General features: G+C 37.9%; 1 protein-coding gene across 1 annotated transcript in view; it reads right to left on the bottom strand.

Annotated features, from left to right (window-relative positions):
- SERPINB8 (serpin family B member 8) overlaps positions 1-3,577 on the bottom strand; it is a 40,174-nt gene extending 36,597 nt beyond the window's left edge. Inside the window, exon 1 of the mRNA XM_034943921.3 lies at positions 3,439-3,577. The gene's annotated coding sequence lies outside the window, so the exon portion shown is untranslated. The remainder of the gene's footprint in view (positions 1-3,438) is intronic.
- Between the last annotated feature and the right edge of the window lie 5,456 nt (positions 3,578-9,033).

The raw sequence follows: 9,033 nt of genomic DNA, 5'->3' as shown, positions 1-9,033 counted from the left end.
AAGATGTCATTTAATCCATACAAGCTGATGAGGTAGGTGCTGTGAGTGAATGTCTGCACTTTACAAGCAAAGAAATTGAGCCTTCACTGTTTAAGTCTGTTGTGCCTGAGATCACTCAACTACAAACAGAAAAGTAGGCATTAGAAACCAGGTCTTTGTGGTTCCAGGGCTCCTCTTAATCACCATGGTATAAGGACTTATAACAAAAGCAGCAGCAGAAAGCAAGAAAGTTACTTGCTTAAAACATGAAATTTGTAAGGAGAAAAACTATTGATTTCCAATACTGGTAAAATAGGTATTCCCTCCTATATTCCATATGTGATTATGTAAATTGGGACACCAATATTTTCAGAATGTAACTTAGAATTATGTTTTTATAAACGAAGGAAGGAACACAGGGAGGGTGGAAGGGTAGGAAAAAGAAAATGCCATGAAAATATTTATACCTTTAGGATGAAAAATTCCATTTCAAAGAATTTCACTAAAGATAAAGCTCACAAGTACTGATAAAAACAGTATGCAGAAAGATGACTACTGAAGCACTTTATATGCTACAGAGAAAATATTTAAATACCCAGCAACAGAGAACCAGTTAGATTCTGTCAAATCCATGATTGAATATAAATGGAGATATTAAAAATCACAGTCATGCCATGAGAAAATACAATATTAAGTATAAATTAAGAATAAAGTTACATGTAAGTATAATTCATAGATAAAAAGACTACAGGGAAACACTGAACATCACATATTTCTGGATAATGAGTAATTCTAATTTTATTTATATCCTTTGCTATTTTCCCTACAATGTGCCTATATTTGTTTCAGTGTCATTTGGTCGTTGTGCTTTTATGAAATTAATGGACTTGCATGTAGTTGAAAAGTGAGATAACACTAGGCGAGATCTTACACAAATCAACCAGTGTCTTCCCACTACTCCCAACTCCCCAGAAACAAACCTCAGTGCACCCTTTCTCTTGGTATTTACTTTCATATTTAGAAATAATTGTGTATATGACTATTTTTAACCCCACAATTTTTGACATTATAAATTGCCTTCCTAATTTAGGGCTGATGATTAATTTTCTTTTATCACTTACCGTACTTCACTTCCTCTCTCCAAGTGTTTGCCTTATTGCAACTAAATAGGATTCACTGCTAAGCCAATTAATGAATAATGGATGCATTGCTTTTTTTACACGTCTGTTTTTCCTTATGTCACTATTGCCTTCCCCTCTTTTCTTGTTTTCACTTTTTAAAAATCTACGGCAAATTCCCCTCCCACCAAATATTCTACAGATCACTCAAGCTCTTTCAGTAATTTCTTCATATGCTCAACCACATATGAGTAATCTATCACTCCCATTTCTCATCTCCCACAGTTTCCCCCCTGCTGGTGAGTGCAGGTTTATTTAGTCTGTAAGATTTTCATTCCCGAAGCAGAATTTTCATAAACAGAGAACAATTTTTTCTATTATTATACCTTATTTAGTCAATGATCAATTAATTTCTTGTTAATTTGGTAAACAAATTGTTTTCCTTAAACTTTAAAGCACACTGCTAACACAGCAAATACGTTATTTTAAACATTTAAGCATTGATGATAAAGCTTAATGTATCAGATGTTTTAAAGATGTAATCACTTTAAAGAACAAACTTACAAAGTTAACAACTATATCATTAATATAAGCATTTGTACAATAATAAACTGAATAAATCAACACTTATAAATCTGGTAAACTAGATTCTCCTAAGACTTTCAAACATGTTTTAAAATACAACTGTACAACAGTGATTATAAAACTTATTTCTAGCACACCACTAGTAATACTGTGGGTTTTATACACTTTATCTTCACTCTATCTTTTTATATTTCCTAGGGTGATGGTAATGCTTATTTTAATACTTTTCTGGGGTTAAATTAATAACAGACCATCTCCTATTCACAAAAACAATAGGATGGGGCTGCCAGATTGATGGTTGGGACATGGGGTCTGACTGACCTGACACTGCTACTTTTCAGGTCATACTGCTTTTTAAAGCCAAACAAATGTAAGGACCATTTTGCGGTTTGGTCCTACATTGGGATTTTGCAAAGACAACTATTAAATTTGCTTTTTTTTTTTTGCCAAATACCTTCCCTTGAAATGAAATACTATTTGAGGTTCTCGTGCATCTGATTTGTGTAACACAGAGTTCTATCCACGAGTTGGCTTTCAAAGTCTCCTGGTTTAATATTTAGGCCTTCAGGTTGGTTTTTGTAACCACTGTGCCTGTCAACCTAGGTGCCTATAGTCACAATTCCTACACAGCAGTCGTATATGAATCATCACACAGCACTTCTTGTAAACATTATTGAAATTATTTCCTGCCTCCTTTAAACTCATCTTACTTTTTTTTTTTTTTTTTTTTTTTTTTTTGAGAGAGAGAGTCTCGCTTTGTCCCTCAGGCTGGAGTGCAGTGGTGCAATCTCGGCTCACTGCAACCTCTGCCTCCCAGGTTCAAGCGATTCTTCTGCCTCAGCCTCCTGAGTAGCTGGGACTACAGGTCCATGTCACGACACCCGGCTAATTTTTGTATTTTTAGTAGAGACTGGGTTTCACCATATTGGCCAGGCTGGGTCTCGAACTCCTGACCTCGTGATCCGCCCCCCTCAGCCTCCCAAAGTGCTGGGATTACAAGCGTGAGCCACCGCGCCTGGCCCATCTTACTTGTTTTATCTGAATTTACTAAAGGACTCTTTCTTGGCTTTGTTGTAACATGTATTTCAATTAACACAAACTGGTTTTTGTTCTTGAGCAAATTCTCACAACTTGTCTACTGGGAATCTCTGTAAATCGGTTACTTTCTTTTTACACTATCCCAACATTTTTGCTTTCTGGCAACAGTGTCCTCACTTTGATTTTTTTCCAGTCCAAAAACATACTATCAACGCCTCTCCTGGTTTCTTTTAAAGGAGGAGGAATGTCAAGTACAAATTCTGAATACTGAGAGCATACGAGTTTCGGTACCGACAAATAAATACTGCTGCTGTTGTTTTTCCTGGAGGTCCTAGGCCTCACAGCCCCTTCCAGCGCCCAACATAAACTTCACCAGGGTGGGAGGCCTCATTGTCTGTACCTACTTCCAGCTCCTGCAGGATGAGTGGAGCCCAGGCAGGACTTTCACCCCCCAGCTCCGCGCCCATTCGCCCTGGCCTCCCCTCCCCGCGCCTGGACCCATAGGGCACCCAGCCAAGTGCAGCCAAGTCGCTGCCCTTAGGGAGCCCCCGCCAGAGACCGAGTAAAGAAGGACAGCCCCAGGGAAAGGTCTGGAGCAACAGGTGCGCTGAGCACTTCACTGGGCTTCCCTTTCGTAGGTTCCCGCCCTTTTCCTGGGCTCAGGAGCAGGTAACGAGAATCCAGCGAGTGGGAACCACTCCCAAAGTCAAACACCTACCCCAGTTCTCCGCGCAGCTGCCCAGGAGAGAGGTGAGACCCGGTCGGAGAGGCGGGAATAGAGATGTCTGAGCGGCGCCGGGTGTTAGTTCCCAGTGAGTGGGGAGGCGGGCGGAGTCGGGCCCAGCCAGGCACCACCTAGCGGGCGCCTGGGCAGGAGGGCGGGGCGGGTCCCGCAGGCCGCGGGGATCTCCTGATGTGCAGGAAGTGGCCAATCTCTGTGCAGGAAAAAGCCCCAACTGTCTGGGAGTTTTCAGTCAAGAAGGGATAATGCGCTTTGGCTATTTGGGGTTTTTCGTGGTTCCATACAAATTATAGGGTTTTTTTTTTTTTTCTATTTCTGTGAAGAATGACATTGGTATTTTGACAGGGATTGCATTCAATCTGTAAATTGTTTGGGTAGCATTGTACTTTTAACATTAATTATTCCAACCTATCAGCATGAATATGTGTCCATTTTCTGTGGGTGTTCTTCATGTTTTTCTCATCAGTGTTTTATAGTTGTCCTTGTAGAAGTCTTTCACTTTTTTAATTAAATTGATTACTAGGTATTTTATACATCATATTTCTTATAGCTATTGTAAGTGGGATTTCTTTCTTGATTTCTTTTTCAGACTCTTCACTGTTGATGTATAGACATCTTACGGATATTTTATATCCATTTTGTATTCTGCAACTTTACTGATTCATTTATTAGTTCTAGTAGTTTTTGAGGGGAGTCTTTTGGTTTTTCCGATTATAAGATTATACCATTGGTGAGCAAAGCTAATTTTACTTCTTTCTTTCCAGTTTGGGTGTCCTTTGTTTCTTTTTCTTGCCTAATTGACCTGGCCAGGACTTCCAGTCAGATACTGAATAAAGGGGGTGAAACTGGGCATCCTTGTCTTGCTGCAGATCTTATAGGAAAGGTTTTCAATTTTTCCCTGTTCAGTATGATATTAGCAGTGGGTTTTTCATTTTGGTTTTTATTGTTTTGAGGTATATTCCTTCTATACCCAATGTGTTAAGGATTTTTATCATAAAGAGATGTAGGATTTTACTGAATACATTTTCGGCATCTATTGAAATGATCGTGCAGTTTTTGTTGTTGGTTCTGTTAATGCAATGTATCGCATTTATTGATTTGTGTATATTGAATCATACTTGCATACCCGGGTGAATCTCACTTGATCGTGGTGAGTGATCTGTTTAATGTGTTGTTGAATTGGAGTTGCTAGCAATTTTTTGAGGATTTTTTCTGTTTTTTACCTGTTGATATGATGGATTCCTTTGATTTTCAAATGTTGAATTAGCCTTGTACACCTGCAATCAATCTTACTTAGTCACAATGTATAATCCAACTATTTTACACATAGTTTGATTTCATTTGTGAATATGTTGTTCAGGATTTTGCATCTATACTAATGAAAGATATTGGTCTTTAAGTTTCTTTTCTTCTAATGTCTTTGTCTGGTTTTTTTTTTTATTATACTTTAAGTTTTAGGGTACATGTGCACATTGTGCAGGTTAGTTACACATGTATACATGTGCCATGCTGGTGCGCTGCACCCACTAACTCGTCATCTAGCATTAGGTATATCTCCCAATGCTATCCCTCCCCACTTTGTTATCAGAGTAATTCCAGCCCTATAGAATGAATTAGAAAGTAGTTCTTCTGCTTCTATCTTCTGAAAGAGATTTAGAGAATTGGAGTAAACGTTTTCTTAATTTGTTTTTAGAATTTACCAGTGAGCCCATCTGGGTCTGGTAATTATTTTAGATGGCTATTAATTATTGATTAAATTTTTTAGTAGATATAGGCCTATTCAAATGTTCTATTTCCTGTTGTGTGACTTTTGGCGGATTGTGTCTTTCAAGCAATTGATCCATGTCATGTAGTTTATCAAATCTGTGGGCACAGAGCTGTCCTGAGTATTCCTTTATGATTTTTTACTGTACATGGGATTTTTAGCATGTCACCACTTTCATTTCTGATATTAGTAATTTAGGCTTTTCTTTTTGCTTAGCCTGGGTACAGTCTCATCAATTCATTGGTCTTTTAAAAGAACTAGCTTTTGTTTTCATTGATTTTCTCTCTGAATTTCATTCATTTCTGCCCCCATTTTTATTATTTATTTTGTTTTGCTTAGTTGGGTTTAATTTACTCTTCTTTTTCTGATATTCTAAAGTAGAAGCTGTGGTGATTGATTTTAGAGTTTTTAAAACAAAGTTTCTACTTTTTTAACGTATCCATTCAATGCCATGAATTTTTCTGGAGAGGTGACTCACATTGTCCAGTAAGCCAAGAAATGTTAAGTGTCTAAATAGTAAACTCTAACCTTGGGTGAGTAAAATATGTAAACTAGTGGATTAAATCATCTGTGATTGAATCCATTACTTAACTCACTAAATTAGTTAAGCAAATATTTACCTTCACTCCTTCATCTTTAACCTCTTCACTTTTTTGAAGTCTTATCTCATAATTATACTCAATATCTTATATATTTTTAAAAACACACTTTCTTTACTTTTGTATATGATTTTACTTACATAAATTTCAAGAAAATGCAAACTGATCTATAGTGACATAAGGTAGATCAATAGTTGCATGGAACATGGAACTGAGGAGAGGGCAGAGAGAGGTGGGTGAGAGGCAGTATAAAGGAGAAGGGGATACTTTGGTGTGATGGATATGTCCACTATCTAGTTTGTTTTTACAGGTGTGTACGTGTATATATACATATATCCAAATGTATCAGATTATATATTTTATTTCTAATTAATTAATTAATTTTTTATTAATGTTAATTATTATACTTTAAGTTCTGTGGTACATGTGCAGAACGTGCAGGTTTGTTACATAGGTATACACATGCCATGGTGGTTTACTGCACCCATCAATATGCCATCTACATTAGGTATTTCTCCTAATGCTACCCTCCCCTAGACCCCACCCCCATGACAGGCCCCAGTGTGTGATGTTCCCCTCCCTGTGTCCATGTGTTCTCATTGTTCAACTCCCACTTATGAGTGAGAACATGCGGCGTTTGGTTTTCTGTTCTTGTGTTAGTTTCCCGAGAAAGATGGTTTCCAGCTTCATCCATGTCCCTGCAAAGGACATGAACTGCATAGTATTCCATGGTGTATATGTGCCACATTTTCTTTATCCAGTCTATCATTGATGGGCATTTGAGTTGGTTCCAAGTCTTTGCTATTGTGAACAGTGCCACAATAATCATACGTGTGCTTGTGTCTTTATAGTAGAATGATTTATAATCCTTTGGGTATATACCCAGTAATGGGATTGCTGGATCATATGGTATTTCTGGTTCCAGATCCTTGAGAAATTACCACACCATCTTCCACAATGGTTGAACTAATTTACACTCCCACCAACAGTGTAAAAGTGTTCCTATTTCTCCACATTCTCTCTAGCACCTGTTGTTTCCTGACTTTTTAATGATTGTCATTCCAACTGGCGTGAGATGGTATCTCATTGTGGTTTTGATTTGCATTTCTCTAATGACCAGCGATGATGAGCTTTTTTCATATGTTTGTCAGCCGCATAAATGTCTTCTTTTGAGAAGTGTCTGTTCATATCCTTCACCCACTTTTTTTATGGTGTTGTTTGTTTTTTTCTTGTAAATTTGTTTAAGTTCTTCTTGCAGTCTGGATATTAGCCCTTTGTCAGATGGATAGAGTGCCAAAATTTTTCTCCCATTCTGTAGGTTGCCTGTTCATTCTGATGATAGTTTCTTTTGCTGTGCTGAAGCTGGATCCCATTTGTCAATTTTGGCTTTTGTTGCCATTTCTTTTGGTGTTTTATTCATGACGTCTTTGCCCATGCCTATGTCCTGAATGGTATTGCCTAGGTTTTCTTCTAGGATTTTTATGGTTTTAGGTCTTACATTTAATACTTTATTACATCTTGAGTTAATTTTTGTATAAGATGTAAGGAAGGGGTCCAGTTTCGGTTTTCTGCATATGGCTAGCCAGTTTTCCCAACACCATTTATTAAATAGGGAATCCTTCCCCCATTGCTTGTTTTTGTCAGGTTTGTCAAAAATCAGATGGTTATAGATGTGTGGTGTTATTTCTGAGGCTTCTGTTCTGTTCCATTGGTCTATATACCTGTTTTGGCACCAGTACCATGCTGTTTTGGTTACTGTAGTCTTGTAGTATAGTTTGAGTCAGGTAGCGTAATGCCTCCAGCTTTGTTCTTTTTGCTTAGGATTCTCTTGGCTATGTGGGGTCTTTTTTGGTTCCATATGAAATTTAAAGTAGTTTTTTTTTCTAATTATGTGAAGAAAGTCGCTGGTAGCTTGATAGGGATAGCATTGAATCTATAAATTACTCTGGGCAGAATGGCCACTTTCACCATATTGATTCTTCCTATCCATAAGCATGGAATGTTTTTCCATTTGTTTGTGTCCTCTCTTATTTCCTTGAGCAGTGGTTTGTAGTTCTCCTTGAAGAGGTCCTTCACATTCCTTGTAAGTTGTATTCCTAGGTATTTTATTCTCTTTATAGCAATTGTGAATGGGAGTTCACTCATGATTTGGCTCCCTGTTTGTCTATTATTGGTGTATAGGAATGCTTGTGATTTTTGCACATTGATTTTGTATCCTGAGACTTTGCTGAAGTTGCTTATCAGCTTAAGGAGATTTGGGGCTGAGACAATGGGGTTTTCTAAATATACAATCATGTCATCTGCAAACAGGGACAATTTGACTTCCTCTCCTCCTATTTGAATATGCTTTATTTCTTTCTCTTGCCTGATTGCCCTGGCCAGAACTTCCAATAATATGTTGAATAGGAGTGGTGAGAGAGGGCATCCTTATCTTGTGCCGGTTTTCAAAGGGAATGCATCCAGCTTTTGCCCATTCAGTATGATATTGGCTGTGGGTTTGTCATAAATAGCTCTTATTATTTTGAGATATGTTCCATCAATACCTAGTTTATTGGGAGTCTTTATTTTTTACACCTTGGAAATAAAACTCCACCTTTTCATTTTTCCATTCTCCATCAAGTTTCTTTATAAAAAGTGTATACACAGAGTGTTGTCTTTTTTTCACGTTTGATTCTCTCCTGACCCCACTGCAGTTAGAAGTCCACCCCAACATTCTCTGAAATTCCTCCTGATAAGGTCACCACTCCTTTTTTAATTGCCATGGACAAAAGATATGCCCCAGGTCTTATCTCATTTTGTTTGTTGGCGACCTTTAGCCCTTTCGTCTTCGGCCTTCCCAGGATGTCCAGAGCCCCCTTCCTTTCTTGCTCAACTCCTTTGCTTGGTATCCAGATTCCTTTCTTCCCATTCTAGGCCCTCTACTTTTCACTATAATATGATCTTGTCACGATCTTATCATATGACCTTAAGTGTATCCATAGGTTCAAGTTTCAAATTTCACTTATTTCATCCATATCGCTAACCTGGCTCTTGAGCTGTAGACATTACCTGTGTACAACTGGACATCTCTCAGAAACCTGGGTGCATCCCTTCCCAGTTCTCTTCACTAAATGATCAACAGCTCTGCCATTTCTATCATCTTCATGCTGCTTCAATCCGCTCTCTGTTTCTCACCTTCATCATGTCTCATTTCTCTCCTAAACAATT

Source organism: Pan paniscus, chromosome 17, assembly GCF_029289425.2.
Source record: "Pan paniscus chromosome 17, NHGRI_mPanPan1-v2.0_pri, whole genome shotgun sequence".
In the NCBI taxonomy this organism is placed as follows: Eukaryota; Metazoa; Chordata; class Mammalia; order Primates; family Hominidae; genus Pan; species Pan paniscus.
This window is presented reverse-complemented; position numbering and strand designations above follow the sequence as displayed.